We start from the raw sequence: 21,115 nt of genomic DNA, 5'->3' as shown, positions 1-21,115 counted from the left end.
TTTCTTTGTATGATAGAAAATATCTAAAATATAACATCCTATATACACAAAGCTTACATTCTGAGAAACTGAGAAACGTATAGGAATGATTACCAGAGAATGTACATGGAATTATAAGAATGTAATGAAAATAACTTCATATCAAAGGCTACAGCTTCATTTCAAGTTAACATTTCCTTTCATTTGGAGGATTCAAAGTGTTTCACAAAAATCTCAGGGCACTATAAAGAAAATATTTTGTCTGTCTGAACCATAAATTGCACAGCAAAACTGTCATCACATGTTTATTGAAAAATGCTGACCTAGATGCTAAACGTAGAGTAGCACCGACTCCAGGGGCCTCACTGCCCACCCATCACTTTTTTTTTTTTTTTTTTTTTTTTTTTTTGTCGTTTTTTCGTGACCGGCACTCAGCCAGTGAGTGCACTGGTCATTCCTATATAGGATCCGAACCCGCGGCGGGAGCGTCGCCGCGCTCCCAGCGCAGCACTCTACCGAGTGCGCCACGGGCTCGGCCCCACCCATCACTTTTTACCCTAGACTTAAGATACCTGAGGTACAGCTTATTAGCATATTTGAAAAGCAGATATTTAATACAATTTAGTATTTGGCATCTAGATGTCAAAAGTGGATTTACCCATTTATATCCAAGGTAAAATATATCCATTTCAAACTTAGACATAAAGTTAAAAGTACAGTTTTATTCAATTACATTCTCAATTTGATCTAATGATAAACTACTTGAGAACATAACCCTGTGTCAAAACAGTATACTAAAAACACAGGCATTGTTTTGTTCAAAGCAAAAATCAAGAAAATAACTACACAACAGCTTTAAATTTTAAAAAATACAAGATTAAGTAGAGGTCTGATTTTACTCCATGGGAGTGTTAATCTTTGGGGACACTTACTTGTAAAATGCAGATTCCAAAGTCCTGCCCCTACCATTCTGATTCTGATTCTGATTCTAACACACTAGGTTGAGGCCTAGGGATTTGAAATTTTTAATGTGTATTTTTAACAAGCACTGTAATAACACTTTGAGAGACACTGCAAAACACACCCCCAGGGGGTCATTTATAAGACACAGAGTATAAAGCCTTAGAGGTATATCTTATAAAGAAGTTAAGAGCTCATCTTATTTAACCTGATTAATACAGGAACCCCCTTCAAGACTCACAGATTGACTGATGGATTGATTTTAATAAGAAAGAATACCAACATTTATACAGTCAGATAAATAATACATGCCTCTTTGTAAATTATGAAGCCTAACCACTTATTTTAATCATACTACCAGTGTTTGAAACTCAGTCACCTCTTCTTAGAATTAATTTCCAATATATGAGCCTTCAAACACACAAATTACAAAAAGAAAAATAGGTTTCTTTCTGTTATTGCTCCTTCTTGTTTTTGGTCAACATTAGAGCACCCCATTCATCACCCTAGCTCTAAAAGAGTTTAGACTATTTCCCAAACACATCCTTACAGGGTTGAGATTTGCTACCACAGAAAACAGGATGCTTAAAGAAATGCTACCAGAGGATCAAGATGCAGTTTCTAAAGAAAAAAATTTTAAATGCTTGGAGGAGAGGATAGAGTGTTGCCTCTCGAAATGACTGCTTTGAAAAAAACAATGTTCACTTGGATGTGTATGTTGGAGTAGCTTGTTCTTTAAAACATTACGATATATTACTGAACACACACCAATAGCAATAAGTAAAGGTGATTGTTCTCAGTACCTGTGATTGTTCTCAGTAGCCAATTGCTAGGTTGTATTCACTCGCTTCACTCTTCAGAGGAGTGGAAAAGATTTCGCCAACATCTGGCACTGCTGGAAACCCCCAGAAGACGACTTTCAAAATCTATAGAAGGGAATAAATGTCCCACAGTCATTAATAAACTGCAAAACCCAATCTCAGTTTTCTCTATTTTTCCCCTCCCATTTAACACTATTTGTTGTGCACTGAGTGGGTTCTCCTCAGACTGCATTTGTCTTTATCATTTAAAAAAAAAAAAAAACGCAAATCTTTATTTAGAAATGTGAATGCTAGCCAAAAATGAGAAACTCCTGCTGGGTAGCAGAAAGCAGAGGAGCCTTCCACTTTCTAAGAGATGTTAGGTAATGATGTGCTTCTTTTAGAAGAGAAAAAAGGTGAAAATGAAACCACATCTGTGGATCAACAGCATCATGTTATGATAATAGTGACAGTATAACATAAAATAGCAAAGAAAGGACCACGAATAACTTTTATAAACAACTTTCAAAAAATGTGCAATACTCCCAAAATATTCCAACAGCTCTGACCTACCTAGAGACTGAAGGTTGAAAGTTTAGATTGGTACCATCCCATTGGCAAAGTTGGGTCTTGGACACACATGACATACTAGGGTACTTCAGAAAGTTCACGGAAAAATAGAATTACAAGATAATATAAATCTTTCCATGAACTTCTTGAAGTACCCTCAGATCAACAGGCCTAACTGGCAACTTAAGTTTAACAGCACAAATGCATGGTTCAATCCCTACAGTACAACCAGGAAAATCTGAGTTTGAAGAGAAGCAGGCTACCTAAAAGGAAGAAACACAAAAAACAAAAGCTAGAGGCATCCGGGACAGCAATAAGAACATCTTAAAGCACGAACCCCAAACTAGGGGTACAAAAGGCAGAAGTTAATGTAAAAATACTAAACAAAACTACAGGAAGCTATTATTCAACCTCACGATAGGTGGAAGCTAGAGAAAATTTCCAAGAAAGAAACATTTTTAAGAAATGAATGAAAACTATACTTAAGGTCAAAACATGGAAACCCTTTAAATGCCCAATAACTGAGGAACTGTCGAGTAAATCTGCCACAACCACATAATTTGCTTAGTCACAATTCGGTCAGCCATTTAAAAATTTTATGAGTTTATAATAAAATGGGAAAATGCCACTTATAAAGAAGAAAGAGAAAACAGGGTACAATATTTTAATTACATATTGACACAACTACTTATGCAAAAGCAAAAAATGATGCAATTTCTTCTGATGCCATTATAAATACCAGGTCAAATATTTCCCCATCTTTAAATGGGTTAAGGTGAGAAATTCAAGTCAGAATCTTGTACAACAAATACATCTTTTGAAAATATATAGCAAGGATTTTCCAAGCCCCAAAGGGTGAGCCATTCATCGATATAACAATTTTTCTGCAATAGTTCAATATAATAAAAGATGTTTTCCTAGAAGTCAGTGGAAGAGAAGGTGTGTGGGGGGGGTGCGTTACCTATAGACAGCTTCAAAAGCTTGTGATATATTTTCTTATAACAAAGGTTTCATGAAAGGAAAATAAATGGAGGGGATATACAATGTGACCTAAATCTTCAAAACTGGTCACAGTAGTAGTAGTGACCAGGCATGAGAAGAATAGGGTATAAAAAGTAAAAGGATAACATTTCACATGCAAATAAACAAATTCTTCATATTCAGATTTCCTCAATATCCTCAAATCAGTCTTCTTCACTCTAATCAATTAATCATTTATTAAGCGTCTGGGAACTAGCAGTATCACCTCATAATCAAATCTCTGGGCATTTAATCACAAGAGGTTTTGCAAGTAACAGAATTCTACTTTTTCCACAATTCCACAAGGACAGTTTTATCATCATGTACCAGAGAGATACAGGCTCTTCTGCTGCCTCTTAAGAATTACAGATTGCTTCCAGATGCTTTTCAGGTGATTTCATGCCTTTTCTCATTCTGCAACTCGTGAATTATGAAAGGGCATCCCAAATTCATGAGAAATACTTTTCCCATCTCAGTGTCCTTTATCGTATATCCTCTCCTTACACTCTACATTTTCAGGCACTCACACACATATGCTTCTACTTAGGTAATAAGGCATCACTGTGTATCAGTAAGGGTTTTACTAAGAACCACTCTGATATTTTACCATCGTGATTCCGCCAGAAGCAACACTTTGCAACTTCAAAGGAAGCTGAGTCCTTTGACAGTAATGCACAGAATGACATCGAAAGCAAGGTTAAACGGAATTCAAGTAAATTGAAAGGACTCTCTTAAAATTCACTGGGTCTTGATAATTCTGTAGGTTGTCACCTCATTTAAAAACAAAATATGTCTCCTGATAAAAAGGAGTGGATTGGGGGGAGTTAGCGATTAACAATTCAGTCACACTCAAATCTCTCCCCAGGCAAGTGCTTTCTTTCTAACAACACATTCTCCCTCCACATAATAAAAATCAAATTCAGGCTCACAGTCCTTCTGTGTAATAGCTATGTCACATCCCTAATTTCAGCAGAGGAACAAAATTTAAAGCTCATTTCCAGATAGCATAAATTCAATAAATTTAGACCTCTAGTGTGCCAAGTATAGAAATTTGCTAATAAGCAGGGAGTACACAAAAAGTACAGCAAAACCAAATGAACACTGGGGGGTCAGGGAGTGGCGCAGATTAATACCCACATCATGGATTTCTCCCTACATCAGAGACACAAACGCAGGGGGGTGTTTATACAGGAGGTGTGGATTTATCCATAGCAATATATTTGGATTAACTGACCTGTGATATAATCAAATGCTTTCCTTGAGGGTAATTAACAAATCAATTAATAAAGAAAAAAGTCTCAAACAATTCAACAAGTTTTCAAATCCATGAAGCTGACTATGAGCTAATTATTGAATAATTTCATTCACCAAAAGGGCTGAACTGGAACTGGTAATACATTATATTCACATGTAGAAACTTGCAGAGCAGAACAAAATATTCTACACATTTTGGCCCATAATCTTCACTGATTCTATTAAGCACAATAATAATAACTTAGGGTCTTAAAATGGACTGATTACCTAAATCCAATCCCTGAATTTCACAGATGATAAAACTGAAGCATAAGGAAGCAAATTAAGTAGCTGGTAAATGGTGAAGACAGAGGCAGAAGCCATATCTTCTAACTGCCACAGTGACACTACCTTCTCCATATCAAGCTCACAATTCCTCAACAATCTACCCATTAAATGATTTCACTCCTCCTTTGATTCCTCCCCAGATTAAAGGAGACTGAAGAGACAACAGCTAAAATAAAACCTAATCCTAGACATACCCTGTAGTGAAAGGAAGAAATGTTATAAATTATTGGATCAGCTGACAAAATTGGAATATAGGCAGGAGATTAAAAAAAAAAAACAACTCTTAAAGCATTCGGAAAAGTTGAATCAAATGAAGGTTCAATCTTCAATTTCCATTCAATCAATCCCTGAAATTTCACATTAATTATATACAATTCTCTTTTTACCCAAGAAACCCAGTATAATTTGGATGACTTCAGGAGGGTCTCACATACAGAACAAATTAGTGAGCTGGAGCATATCACAGAGGAAGGAAAACAGGCAAAGACCACAGGCTTCTTAGCCGTGAACAAAGAATACAGATTTATTAAAATGAATAATGAAGGTGAACAAAACCAAATTCAAGGATTAAAGTGATGTTTTCCAACATAACTACTCATGTTTCTCAAAAAAAAAAGTCATTGTTTAAAGTTCTATAATCAAATAAATTTTCCAAATGAATATCCCCAAATATCCCTCTTGAATATCCACAAAGCACATTCTGTGTATTAAGGGTCTAAAGAGGCCTGTAGAAAAGAAGCCTGCTTAGTTTTGTTTAACCCCATGTTTCCCAACATTATCTGACATCTTCAGTGTACAAAGCTTGTACTGACATCCTCCAGAGACATACTTCAGGAAGTATACACAGCATCCTTGATGAATAACCTGAGTATGACACCAATTAAGGAGTACTTATGGTGAGCTGGGCTTCCTCTTCCAGACTCAACTGTTAAAAACCAACTCATGAGGCACAGGAACTCCGTGACTACAATGAAAATCATCACCAGCACTAACATGTAATAAGTGCTAAATGCAAGCTAAGTGCTAAGTGCAAATTGTTTTCTGAAAAGAGGCTGGGCATTTCATCACCAAAGCATCCTCCCCAGAAGCTGTATCTGTTTATATATAAACAAAACATCTTCAACGTATCTTTTTTCTACACAAATAAACATTTTTTTTTAACTTTTATTTTGTCGATATACATTGTGGCTGATTATTGCTCCCCATCACCAAAACCTCCCTCCCTCCTCCCTCTCCTCCCTCACCCCCAGCAATGTCCTTTCTGTTTGCTTGTTGTATCAACTTCAAGTAATTGTGGTTGTTATATCTTCTCCCCCCCCCCCCGGTTTTTTTTTTTTTTTTTTTTTGTGTGTGTGTGTGTGTGTGTGTGTGTGAATTTATATATTAATTTTTAGCTCCCACCAATAAGTGAGAACATGTGGTATTTCTCTTTCTGTGCCTGACTTGTTTCACTTAATATAATTCTCTCAAGGTCCATCCATGTTGTTGCAAATGGCAGTATTTCATTCGTTTTTATAGCTGAGTAGTATTCCATTGTGTAGACGTACCACGTTTTCCGTATCCACTCATCCGATGATGGGCATTTGGGCTGGTTCCAACTCTTGGCTATTGTAAAGAGTGCTGCGATGAACATTGGGGAACAGGTATACCTTCGACTTGATGATTTCCATTCCTCTGGGTATATTCCCAGCAGTGGGATAGCTGGGTCATATGGTAGATCTATCTGCAATTGTTTGAGGAACCTCCATACCATTTTCCATAGAGGCTGCACCATTTTGCAGTCCCACCAACAATGTATGAGAGTTCCTTTTTCTCCGCAACCTCGCCAGCATTTATCGTTCATAGTCTTTTGGATTTTAGCCATCCTAACTGGGGTGAGATGGTATCTCAGTGTGGTTTTGATTTGCATTTCCCGGATGCTGAGTGATGCTGAGCATTTTTTCATATGTCTGTTGGCCATTTGTATATCTTCCTTAGAGAAATGCCTACTTAGCTCTTTTGCCCATTTTTTAATTGGGTTGCTTGTTTTTTTCTTGTAAAGTTGTTTGAGTTCCTTATATATTCTGGATATTAATCCTTTGTCAGATGTATATTTTGCAAATATTTTCTCCCACTCTGTTGGTTGTCTTTTAACTCTGTTAATTGTTTCTTTTGCTGTGCAGAAGCTTTTTAGTTTGATCTAATCCCATTTGTTTATTTTTCCTTTGGTTGCCCGTGTACTCAAATAAACATTTAAATACATTGTACTATACCTTGAATTTTTCACCAAACAACATATACTGGCAATGCTTCCAAACTGGTACACAAAGAGATTCATTGGTATTTTTTTATGACTGTGTGGTTTCTAATGAACCGCTGTAATGTAATGTATTTATTCAGTATCCAATTGATGAACATTTAGGTTGTTTCTGAACTTTTAAAAGATCATTATAAACCCTACAGCAATGAGTATCTCTATACATAAATCATTTTCTCATGCATGAAATATTTATGAATATTTAGAATATATTCATAGTGTATATGAATTATGTATATCTAGGACTATGTATTTGTATCTAGGATAAATTTCTAAAGTTGAAATTCCTAGTCAAAGAAATATAAGATTTTTCGTATAGATTTTGCCAAATTGCTCACTAAAGAGACCACACTGTTTTGCACTCATACTCTCTACAGAATATGTTATAAAACTTTTTAATCTTTGCTCATCCAACAGTGACAAATGGTACCTCAGTGTAGTTGTAACGTGCATATCTCTTACCGTGAGTGAAGTCAATGAGGTCCACATGTTTAAAAGCCACTGTTACTTCCGTTCCTGTAGACTATTTGTATCCTTTGTTCATTTTTCCACTGGGTTGTCGGACTTTTTCTTATGGATTTGTGGGAGCTCTTTATTAGGGAAATCAGTCCCTTTGTGATATGAGAAGCAAACATTTTTCCCAATTTTGTTGTTCATAGTCTTATGCAGAATTTTTTCACGGGTTTTTTTTAATGTTATCAAATTTATTAATCTCTTTTTTTACGGTTTCTCAGTTTTCTCTTTTACTTAGAAAGGCCATATGTACTCTAAGATTATACGATAATTTTCTCATGTTCTTCTATAATCTAATTTATTTTTTAAATTTTTGTTTTAATATAGATTCATTCTGGCTTAACACTGGAAGTACTGCTCCAAATAGTACTTTTTTCCTCAGATAGGTTTCTGGTTATCCCACTACTATTTAGTGAACAGCGCATCTTTCCCCCCACTAATTTGAACCACCTTTATCATATTACAAATATGGTATTTGATAATATCAATGTTTCAATTACTGTAGCCTTACTACCCTAGGTTTTAATCTCCTTTGCAAAATTATCCTATTTGCCCTTGTTTAACTTTCTAAGCAAACACAGAATCAGCTTGTTTAGTCCCCTCCAAAATTTCTTTTGTTATTTTTAGTAGAATTATATTAAACATAGACTAATTTAGTGAAAATTGACATCTTTATATCCAAGAATATGATAGGCCTTCCCCTTTTTTTCTCCATCTTTTTTATATCCCTCAGGAGCATTTTTAAATGGCTTTATATACAGCATATATATTTCTTAAGTTTAAATATTTTTTCCTTTTTATGCAAATAGCCTTTTCTTCCACTACATCTCCTAACTGGTTATTGTTAGTATATGTGAAAGCTATGAACATTGACACATTATTTTGGTATCCAGGCAAATTTATAAACTATCTTATTTTTTGTAATTCATTTTTCACTTGGTTCTCTTAGATATTCTAGTCATATATTCCTATTATTTGCAAATAACATCCACCTACCTCCTTTCTGATTTTATATCTTTCTAACGTTATTTTTTTTCTCTTGTCCAGCTGCATTGGCTTGTGATTCCAAAACAAATAAATAGTGAAAATAAATAAATGATAAATAAATAGTGAAATAGTGGACCATGAATAATAGTGGGCCATTAATAATAGTGGGCCAAAACACCATTAGTAAATAGTGAAAATTATTTAGGTCCTAACTTCAATGAGAATGTTCTCAAATTCCTGTCAAGCCTGAAATGGTTTTTGGGTTGAGATGGACATACCTTGCTTTTGCTAAGGATATTTTCCTATTATATTCTGAAGGGTTTTTAAAAAATCAATAATAGATATTGAATTTCATCAAATGCCTTTTCTACAGAAATGATTTTTTTTCTATTTTTATTTAAGATGAATGTCATTAATAAATTTCATACTATTGAACACTTCTTGCATTCCTAAAATAAACCTCAACTGTTAAGGTGTTTTACTCTTTTAATGTGTGCTAGGTATATATTAAACATGTTATCTCCTCAATTTCCTAAGTAACCCAACAAGCTGGGTACTACTATCACACCTGCTCTGCCCCTCACTCTCCTTTACCCACAGTGTTCCTCAAACACACCAAACTTGCTCTCACCTTAGAGAATGTGCAGTGTCTGCCGTACTTGCTGTTCCCTGAATCCTCTGTCCCCAGATATCCTCATATATCATTCCTCTCTTCATTTGTGTCTCTTCTTACATGTGACCTAATTACAGAGGCCTTTCCTGTCTACCCCACATAAAACAGAAAGCCTTCCAATCTTGTCACTCTCTACCCCTGACCATTTTATTTTTGCTTGTAGCAACTGTCACCATCTAACATATACTCACATGTGGAGCATACATAGAATATTTAACTTCTATTTATTTATATTCCATTTCCCCCGGGATACTGTAAGCTCCATGAGAGCAGAGATTTGTCTTCTTTGCTCATTGCTCACTTCTCAGCACCAAGAACAGGCCTGGCACATGGAAAGTACTTAACATTTGTTGAATGAATGAACTAACAAATGAATGAATACCCATTTTATAAGCAAGAAAGCTGAAGCTTAAAGATTAACTAAAAATCACACAGTGGCAGAGCTGAGAGTGAAACCCCAGTCTAACTTTCAATTCCTTACCCATTAAAACAAATGACAGGTGATATCGGGCCATCAAAAATGCTCAGATAATCTTAAGAATATTAAAGCACAAGTTAAGGACACCATTGATTTAAAGTCAGAGGAAAACTTTACAGATAGGCCCTGTACAAGGTAAGCAGAAAAATCAGAAGATGGCCTCCAAAGAATTCCTTGGAAATTATGGATATTATATTGTTAGTTCTCCTCTCTCAACACCCAAGAGCCTCACAGCAAGCATCATGAAGCTCCAACCTTCATCCACATTTGTCCTTAGATATATGAAAGATAAAATGGGATGCTTCAGGGCCAAATGGCCAACAAACATGTGTTTACTACTAGCACTGCAGAATCACATACTAGAAGTACCACTCCCCAGAGGACTGGCCATAGTATGACCAGTACAGACACCAAGGACCTAGCTTCAGAAAAACTATTTGCTTTTTCTAAGTCAAAGAACCATTTTGGGTTTCAACAGGCAAGTTATAATCAGGTGTTCTTCACGCTCTTTTCCTCTATCACTGGGATACTTTCTTTCCTTGAACCAACTTCAGGCTAAAAACAAAATTTCACAAATCTCCATTTCTGACATTAAACAGTATCTTTAATTTTTTTCAGAATTTAATCAAAGCATGTATTTTAGGATTGGGGGGCTGACCCAACATTGCAATGTGTCACATTTAATGCCACTGATGTACAGTGTAATGAGCAAAGATGGAGCTAGTGAGGAATAACTAAATGTTTTGAACCCGTGAATTTAAAAAGCAAGGCGCATTTGTGTTATTTCTAAGTAATAAATAAAATCATTTTCCAATATTTCACTATCAAATTACAGTAATTTTTCTACCTACCAGCACAAACTTGAGGAAGGCCACAAAAGGACTTTTCTAACAGTTCATCCTGTTGAACTGTTCTAAATATTTCTCCTCATTGGCTTCTATTCAAAGCTAATGGAAGGCAGTAAAATTTATGGAAAATATATTCAACTGCTTAAAAAATCAACCAGAAGAAAAATGATTTTAGAGCTGTATTATGATTGTGAAATTGCATGGCCTTCACTCGGTCTTCAGTTTCAATGATAGATAACAAAACTGACAGACTGGTCAAGTTCCAAAACACCTCCTCCACAGAGCCTGACTCTTCCATCTCAAATTCTCACCTTGGTCAAGGCCAGAGTAAACACCTGTCCCTCACATTTTCATACAACGTCACTTTGTATGCTACAAATATAAGTTTTCACACCAGGGAGAAAGTAAATTCCAGTGCACTAGACAAATTTCCGCTCTCTTAAGCCAGTCTGTTGATTGTTCCCTTGACTTTCTCGGTTGTCAAGATAGTGAAAGGAGGAAAAGGATCTTTCTGTAAAACTGTAAAGTGTAACCAGATAAGTCTGCCCTTTAAGCTCTCCACACAGAGAGAGGTAAGATAAAACTCACGTCTAAGGTTTTAAATTTAGCTATGAAAATTATATTCTACCACTTGACTAAAACGTGAAGGATTTGAATAAAATAAGATTATTAAAGTAAGTTAACTGAAATCAATTTTTACATTTCCTGAGCCAAGGAAGAAACATTAAAAAAGAATTTTTGAAGTAACAATTTAAATATACAATACTTTATAAAATTAAGGGGGGAAATGACAATTGTACCAGTTCAGAAATGCCTTAGAGTAGGAAAGTGAGGGAGTGTAAAGAGTGTTAACCATTAAAAAAATAAAAATAAAAAAATAAAAAAGAGGTGGGGGGAGGCTAGAGTCTTAAAATTAAACAAACAAACAAAAAAAAGATTAGCACTGATGAAAATCTCACCTTAATAAAACTCAGCTTAATACAAGAAAGTAACGTATTAATCTTGCATAATATTATTTCATTTTATTTAGTCCTTCCTCTAAGAATCCTAGAGACCTTAATAAATATTATTCAACTAATCCTTCATTTTCCTGTATAAAAGGAAAAGGCCCTCCTATTATAATTTACAAACATGTAAGAGATTTTAGTAACAAAAGAGAGAGAGTGAGAGAAAGTTTCAGGAAACTTTAAAGCAAAGAAGACAGGAAATATACCCCTTTCTGGGTTGGGCTTTTTGGAAGGAAGAGAAATGAAACATACCATAAAAACAGAAATATATACATTATGACACTGACTTAAGTAGGCAAGCAGATTTGGAGTTTATTGTGCAACGGTCTTGCCACAGACATGCAGGAAAAATAAGCTTGGCAGAATCCCAGTATACACTGCAACACTGAAAATACCTTTTTGATGCCAAGTCCTAAATGTGCTGCATGTTTTATAATCCCAACAAATAGACTAACTTAAGGCATCACCACTTACATGTATTCCTTTGAATCTTGAAAACAAGAGATATTCAGAAGCATGAAGTAGCTGACAAAATTCTAACTTTCATTTGAAATCTATAACACAGAAAACATCAAGACAATGAATTAAGACAAGCTGCCACAAAAAATACAGCAAGAGGAAAAGATTATACCACTTCAGAAGCAAGCTCAAAAAGGAAAGAGTGGTAAACATCCGTGGCAGTCACAGGGCACCTTGTACATGTCTCTATTAGTATTTGTTTACATGTTTTTATCCTCCCAAGAGTCTGTGATCTCTTTGAAGGCAAGGACTTGGCTTTATATCACTCTGGCCTATCGGTCATCAAATTCAAAGAAATGAATCAAGTGTTCAGTCAATTAACCTTTCTTAAATTCTCTTGACAAAAAATATTCATAGTGTTTGTGTTATGTGAATTTTATCTCAATTAAAAAAAAAATCATGGCCTGAATACACGTTAAAAGCCAATTGACAAGGAAAGAGCCTTTTTAAATTATTAAGGCAAACCTATTTTTAAGTCAAACTATAAGTCACCAGACTCTAACTTAATGGTAATATGTTTTTTTTTGTTTGTTTGTTTGTTTGTTTGTTTGTTTTTGTCTTTTTTGTGACCGTATAGGATCCGAACCTGCGGCGGGAGCGTCACCGCGCTCCCAGCGCTGCACTCTCCCGAGTGCGCCACGGGCTCGGCCCGTAATATGTTTTATAATAGATAAGCCTTATATTCACACATGTATTTCCTAACCCTACATATGTCCCATGTCTGTTCAAACAGGTGAGTACACAACCTCAAAATGCCTAGCAAGTTTTATATGGTTTCTGGGTCTGCTGAATGGCACACTGTTGAAACTATGATTTGCCTTCTTTATTTGGATGCAAATAGATTCTATACTAGGTTCCACCATAGAAAGCACAGATTGGGAGTACTGTTCTGTTTTTATTTTTTCCTTTTTGGGAAAAACTTATACTAAAGTTGAAAAAAAAGAGAATGACACCAGGAGAGACCCAGAGTTAAAAGGAACTTCAGGGAAATCCAGAGGCCTGCTTTGCTTCAGGCTACCTCTTTCCCTCAAGTCTTAGAATCTATTATTCTGCTTTCAAGAAATGTAAAGGCCATCACCAGGGGTTGGAGAACTGAATTGTACATAGCCCTGCAGCTCCTGAACCAAGCACCTGCCCCTCATCTCTCTTAATCTCCTCTGCATATGCACTCATCAATCCCCAGATATTAATATTCTCCTAAGATTGAAATATCAAAAAACCTCATTCAAGTAAAGACTGTGATCTTTGGTACCGTGCTCCGACTTTGAAAGGTCAAGTCCACACCAGTCTGCATTTGAGGCAATAAGCTAACATCATTCCCACTGTTTCTACCCCACAAATTAAAATCCTGAAGCAAAAATGCAATGTGACCATAGGCCAGAGAAAAGAAGATGAAAACTTCAATAAAGGGCAAAGACATTGATATTAATTACCCAGTCTAAGCTCATAATACTGACATCGATGACTAGAAAAATAATACAAATCCTTCACATGACCCACTAGGTTTCAACAGATAGACCGTATGAAGGCAGGGCAGGAACCCTCTTTTCTTCATTCTCATTACTGTTCAGCAAACCACAGATGTACAAATCCTAAGATTAATGCAAATATTTTATATTTCCCTCCCCCCAAAAATGTCTAAAGGACATTAATATGCATTTTTCTGATAGGAAGATGGACTCACTTGCTCAGAGTTTGCTGTCATCTTCAAACCTCTGGCTTGCTGGCAAGAAAGAGCCACCACCCACACTCAGTAATACTTTTCTATCCACCCAGTGGCAGGGAACTGAAATAAATGACTGACATCTTGATGACCTTTCCAGTGACCCCACTGAAGTGAAAGACTAATTCAAGTCAGAACAAGAATCTTTATAAGAAGTTTTCTAAGCACAAATATTCCTTTTGGGAAAAGGCTCTGGCCCTAAGCCTCAGCACAGACACCTTTCATACGCCAGCCTGCCTTAACATGCAGCATCTCTTAGTGACTGAACCACAGACCCAACACGTTCGCAAAATAAAAGTAAATTAAATATCCGCACATAGAGCTTTCTTTTCTACACTACTAGGTGAAAAGAACAAGTGGAATAAGCCGAGGGGCTGACCTCTGGACTGAACACAAATGGAATTACCCTACCACACATTATTTAAATAAATGCAATGTGCAGTTCTTGAATTAATTTGTCACTTGAAGAAATCACCATGCTTTTATGATGAGAATTCATTTATGAGAAGCTCTTAGCACAGTTTTCCCCTTAACCTTCTCAATTTATCTTACGTTTGCTACTCTTCCACAGCAAACTTTCATGTGCAATTTTAAGACTACGTAATGTAAGTTACAAGGGCACTAGTTTTGAAACCCCAAGAACAAGCTAAGGAAAATGAGGTGATGCTACCAGCTGCCAAGATTTGACCTCCCCTGATCCAACATGCTAAAAAAAAAAGGCAGGATTCTGTAAGATCTCTGTGGAAGACAAAAAAAGAAAGGCTGAGGCCAGCTTTTATTTGACTATTAAATGGGGAAATTATATCTATAAAGTTTTGTTTTTTAAAAAAAACTACCAAAATAAGGAACAGCAAAAAAGAAATCTACAATTTTAACACGATCCATTTCCTTTAGAGATAATAATGATTTTACGTGCTCATAATCAATCAGTCGTTTAGACACAATGAACTTTTGAGACTTCTCTAGGTATCATCCAAGCGTATTTAGAAATAACTAGAGCGTGAGCCTACTGGGAGTGTCCGAAGCTTTTATATGATGGGTAAAACTAGTGATACTGTTTCACTCATTTCTCTTAGCCTCCATGTTATCATCTGTAAAAGGGGATAATATCTTACTCCTCTATATACCACACAGGATTGAATTTTAAAAAGAAACTATACCTGAAATTACTGGATAAGCTGGAAAGCACTATCAAAATGCATACTGTTGCTGACAACAAGTGTGCTCCATTCCCAAACACCAAAATCAGAAAAGCAAGACTGCACAAGTATAGAAAAAGTCTCATTCTATATAATGTACATAGTAACACCTGAGCAGATAAGACAGGCTCAACTAAGATTGCCAAATTTGAAGTGAAAGGTCTTCCAACTCAAATGGCTGCAAATCTTATGAAAATGTCTTAAAAGCAACTAAAGCAATGGTTAATCAGCTTTGGGGAGCGGAGTGGGCAGGTGCACAACGGATCCTTTTCAAAATCTGACGAAAACTATGGACACTCCACCCATAAAAAGTATATCCATATATTCAGACAAAGCTTAATTTTTCTGATATCAGGAGTGTTTCTTGGGATCCCAGGCTAAAAATCCCCAGCTACAGGCTGTTGAATGACTACCTAGTTAATCATAAAGACATAAGAGAAAAGGAAAACAAGTTTACAAGGGTAACAAAGTGGCCCGGATAAGGTAATCATGATTACAAAGGTCTTGCACTTAAGAAATGCACCATCAGACCCTCACTGGAGACCTGAAGCTGAAAGGACAGCAATTCCCGAGTTGCCTCAGCAGTGTTCAGACAAATGAGGCCCTGAGAGGTCAGGCAGAAAATCACTTCCTTTGATAAACAACCATGCTTCCCACTAAGGTAACATAAAAAATAGTGTTCATACACATCTAGTAGCTGCTTCACAATTTCCACATAAAAGGGCTTAGGGATAGCAATCTAACTGGAAGCCCGAGCTAGGGTCTTAGTTTTGAAGCTAACATTGCTTGAGACTTCACATAATATTGAAAAAATATCAAATTTCCATAGCAAAGCAAGAAGAGTGTGATAGGAATGGGGGTCAGGGTTAAGGCACTGCAGGCTAACTCTTGGCACCATCACTGGGTTCACCAACACCAATGGTTCTCAAACTTTAACATGCAACAGAATCATTCAGAAAGTTTACTAATACAAATTGCTGGGCTTGGATTCCACTCTCAAAGTTTCCGATCCAGCAGTTCTGGGTGGAGGCCAACAATTTGCATTCTAACAAGTTTTAGGGGATGCAAAGGCTGCTTGCTAGTCAGGGGACCACACTTACAGAATCACTGATCTATACAATTAGAACCTATCTCATCTAGGACATCCCAATCTCTTACACACTTTCATAGTGCCATCCAGATACCACACTCATCATAAAATTAAAAATAAATAAAAAAACAGTACCACCCTATCACCCAGGTTAGCCTCTCACCTATGGAACCTATGGTGCATGTTGATTGGGCTGAACATTCAAGATACACAATAAGCTTTGCAATGACTGGTGAGTGTCTGTAGGTAATTCACACTACAGACAAACGCAGAAGAAGAGAAGTATTGTTTTAAAATTTTACTTTCAAGAAGCAATAAACGACAAACTGGTGCTAGGAGGATTTACTTAACATTTAGTAATCCATCCTTTACTCTAGAGTGTTGGTTTTCAAATTGAGCTCCACAGAGCCCCCAGATCCCTCAGGGGTTGGGGTGGAAGAGGAGTAGAGAAATGATAGAGGCTTTTGGCCTTTCATCTCTGATCCTCTCTGAACCAGAAGTTCAGCTTTTCTCTGATTTACATATTGGAATAAATTTTATTTTTTAATGGATTTACTGTCCTTTTGAAGGGAAGAAAAGGTTTAAAAACCACTGGATTTGATTATCTCTAAGAGTCCCTCCATTTCTGTGATTCTATTATAATACAACAATCAAAGGTTAAGCAGTACATTACAAAAATAAAATCATCGAACTGGCCCAGGAGGCTGATAAAAGGCTAAAAATAGCATCATAATGAGCAGTTAGCAGTCAGATCACATCTGTGTCTGGTATGAAGGTCGGGATGTCATACACAGGAGCTTCCAAACTCACTGAGGGCAGCAACTGAACCTCTATAGATGGAATATAAAAAACAGACAAACTCCAGTTGTAATTATCTTTACTCAATCTTGCCCAGCCAAGCAGATACCCTGCAGAAATCAGGTTCTTTTCAGTAAGTGTCATGGTGATACTATGAGATACAGAACAAGATGCCACATGCTCAGGATTGTTCTTGGACAAGACCACCCAGTAAACAGTTAAAACTTTTCCTTATGGCACATATTTGTAAGCTACCAGGCAAGTCATGCATGAAGTGTACTAGGATCCTTACTGCAGTCCAAAACTTGACCACAGTTGAAAGGAAAGAACGGGGAGTTGTCAGGTAGGTGGGCATACCTTTTACTAGCAGCTTTTGTTTATAAGTCACCCATAATTCTAGCATTCAAAACCATTTGTGAGGGGTAAAGAAGGAAGTGGAACCTTCCAAGTGAAAGGCCATCCATTTCTGGGATGCCAAAACAGTCTGCAGTGACTAAGATGCCCTGTCATGGTATGCAAGATACGGATATAAAACAGAAAGGATGGTAAAAGCATCTTCAAGGCCACTGGGATCTCATACACACCATCACTCCACTTTCGACTATCTCCATTGCTACCTTCTTTGCCTAGCGTAGCACCTAGAGGTAGGAAGAAAAGATAGTCTCAATAAGTCAGTAACTGGCAATTGAGTTCAAACAGACAATCTAAACCACTCAGCAAAACCCATCTCTTCTGAACCAAAGCAGCCAGAGTGTCCCTGGGCTCTAAGGACAATAGAAGGTGGAGAGGGCATCAGGCAGAAGGGTTATATATTCATTATATAACACTCAGTTTTCCGAGTACTTTGGACAATGAGGAATAACACACAGTCCCAAATCTCAAGGAACTCACAGAGGCACTAGAAAGACCCACCCACCCTCAACCAACCAATACGATGAAGTCACCTAACAGTGTATGGACTTGATTAGAGTCTACGTCAAAACAAGACAGCAGTTACAAGCTGTCAAAACTACTCTTGAAAATTCCCTGAAATTCCTCAAAAAATACACTACTGTGCTATCTCTCAGTAAGTTCAAGATCAGCAGCTTTTCCCAACCTTTGGGAAACACTACTGTCTGCTCAGGTAAACACCAGAGGAAGTAGTTGGCTTGCATTTTATGGGCCATGCTGTTAAACCCTAAATGCTCACACTCTGAGAGGAAATTAAATATCCTTATAAGTAGCAGGCTCACATCTCCCATCTTATATTCACTCCAAGACTATGCTCATCATATTTCAATTGTTATTTCTTGCCCCTTTATTTCTATTTTTTTTAATAGGATGACTCCACTATAATGTCACCCTCTTAATATTTACCCAAAAGCATGCCAAAAATGCCACTATGTCTTTGAGTTAACACACTATGAATCCTTCTTTTGAATGCAAATACTTAACAATGATAGGGTTATATATTAACCCTACACAAGAGAATGAACGATTTTACCAAATTAACTCCTGTTATCTGGAGAGACTAGAAACACCAGACAGTAAACAGGCCAGTTTTGGTAGGTGAAAAGAAAATAAGGAAAGATGCAAAACATAAAGGACACCCACAGCAATCTGGGTCCTGTCATAGAATAATGTGAATCCATATCAGAAAGAGGCCTGGAGGGAGCTAGAGGGGGCATTCTAATTGTTACCAGATGGCAGTTCCAGATGCTTGGTCAAACCGTGAAGAAAAATCATGGGACCTAGAGGAGTCTACATCATGGCAAGCACCTGTAAGGTGAAAGTAAAGGAAGAGGGACAGACAGACAGAACGTTCAAACAATGGGGCTTTAATGAAAAGCAAAAGTACACGCAGAAGGGTGCACGGGTGATTCTCAGGATGAGGGTTTATATGTTGTTCTGGGATGGGGTGTTCCTTACTTGTGAGGATTCTTAGGGGGATTCTTAAGGGGGAGGTTTATATGTTGTTCTCTGTCTTAACTAAGGGGAGGGATATTTGGCTATGGGGGAGGATCTAGGGTAATTAAGGCCTAATAGGCTGATTCAAGGCTGCATCAGCTTCCTGTCATGCATCCCTGAATTTCTGAAGTCTTTGGTCATGTGCAGTGGAGTCACTTTTCCCTTAACTTTGTCCTTTCTGGTCTAGCATCACATCCTACAGCAGTCATCCGGACTTTTGTTCCTTCTAGTGCTCAGGCACTGAAGTTTTTGTAAACTGCAAAGCTCCAGGTGTAGCATGCTGATTGGTAGGGTAGTTAAGCTGTCGTCAGCTCATTATGGATTCATTAACTGCAAATTAAGGAGGTCACTAGCACCAATACAGTCTGAATATTTATGATAAGGTCATTCTTACCCTCAATATATCACAAAGTAGATCCTATACCCAAAGTCTTTCAGGTCAGAGATGATTCAAGAAAAAGAGATGGGCCTGTCAGGTTACTCTGACTCAGCTGGATTACCCAATCAATTATAGACTCCCAACTGCTACTGTGTTCCACTCCCTTCATGGCTGCATAAACTGCTGTAGCTCCAAACTTCCCTGGAAGCTAATACAGCCCCCTACATCCCTCTCCATTTTTATTCTCCTCACATAGTCACAAGAATGAGTGTCCCTCCTGCCACACCTCACACTCAGCTAGGTAGCCTCAACGAAACAAACCTGACCCTCACTTGCTAGCCCTCTCCTATTACCAGACATGCACGTACACATTAGTTCATTCAACAACAATATCTTCTCAAAAAAACTCTCTTCCTGCCTCTTCCTAAACATCTCTTTACCTCCTGTTTTTCTAGCTTTCTTTCCTTAAATGTCACACTATAGGTTCTGCTAGTGTCGCCCCTAAGGAGGCTGCACTGCAGAGTAAACCTAACCATTCTTTGCCCTCCATCATGTTATGACTTTCAGCTAGGTGGACATCCCTTCCTCTTTTGTCATCTCTGGATTCCACCTCCTCTTCATCTGGTTTTCTTCAACCTTCCCACTATCTAACACTTAGCTTCTAGTTCCCTGTAAGAATAGGTGGCATATTTAAACACGAAAAAAAAATGCACAGAAGAAAACTGTTTATACTAGTCAAATAAACTTCATATGCATTTTCATACCACTATGCAATTTAAGCCCTGTTCCATTTTCTTGGCTACAAATGTTTCAGAAATCCTCTACTCCTCTCTAACACCTTAAAATCATTCATCTCTTCATTTTCCTCTTTTAGTGAATCCCTGATCTGTTCAGAACTTTTACTTGACCTCAGTCCACACTTACCACCATCTTAAATTCTTCAGATGATTTTAGAAATGAAAATTTTTAAGCAGGCAATTAAAAAGACTAGTAAACCTTTTCTTGACAGGACTAGACTTAACCCTAATGAGACAAAATGACATCTACATGGCTTGTTGCCGAGATATCATGAGCACTTTAGGAAATGGATTCAAAACAGCTGATACAACCTGAAAGAGTGACCTTCTCTCTATATTTTATCTTTTGCTGGTTTGCACTGTGTGCAAGATATGAAACTTAAAATATTAAGATAGCAGTTTAGAAAGAGACCCTCAATTCACAATTTAGCAAGAGGTGTTGGCAATAGTACTACAGCAGAGACTTACTAACTAGATTTGAGTAGCTATTTTTATCTGCAGGAAATATGAAATATATAATATACAGATTTCCTAAATTCTCTTTAATATTTTTTTCAGCCTTCGAGAATAAAATGATCATTTCTTTGCTAAAATTTTTTCCTCTCCCACACAAATTTAAGCCTAATAATAACAAGACCTTTAACAAAGCACTTCTAAAAACTATTTAATTTAAATGTAGATCATATTAAAATTTTACCTATTTTTTAATAAACCATATTTGAATATCCACATCATAATAATGTATCCTCAAATATCAAAAAGAAATGCCATTTTTCACTAGATATCCACGATTTCAACAAGAAATGTTTTTGTATATTGGGAGAAAATTAAACTCCTAAAATATAAAAAATCATAAGCATTCAACATAGCTATCTTGAGATTCCCTTAATTTCATTTGTCCATAAAATTAAGAGCATCCATCATGTGATAGAAAAAATATAAAAAGCTGAA

At 36.8% G+C, this 21,115-nt stretch overlaps 1 protein-coding gene across 7 annotated transcripts in view; it reads right to left on the bottom strand.

Moving 5' to 3' along the window:
- The window catches only part of FHIP1A (FHF complex subunit HOOK interacting protein 1A), a 242,394-nt gene that overhangs the window by 179,135 nt on the left and 42,144 nt on the right, over positions 1–21,115 (bottom strand). For 6 of the 7 annotated variants that reach the window (XM_063107343.1, XM_063107345.1, XM_063107341.1 and 3 more), the window contains one exon: positions 1,743–1,865. The exons of the other annotated variant lie outside the window; for it this stretch is intronic. The gene's annotated coding sequence lies outside the window, so the exon portion shown is untranslated. The remainder of the gene's footprint in view (positions 1–1,742; positions 1,866–21,115) is intronic. 7 annotated transcript variants of the gene reach the window in all.

The sequence above is a fragment of the Cynocephalus volans genome, chromosome 9, assembly GCF_027409185.1.
Source record: "Cynocephalus volans isolate mCynVol1 chromosome 9, mCynVol1.pri, whole genome shotgun sequence".
NCBI classification, from domain to species: Eukaryota; Metazoa; Chordata; class Mammalia; order Dermoptera; family Cynocephalidae; genus Cynocephalus; species Cynocephalus volans.
This window is presented reverse-complemented; position numbering and strand designations above follow the sequence as displayed.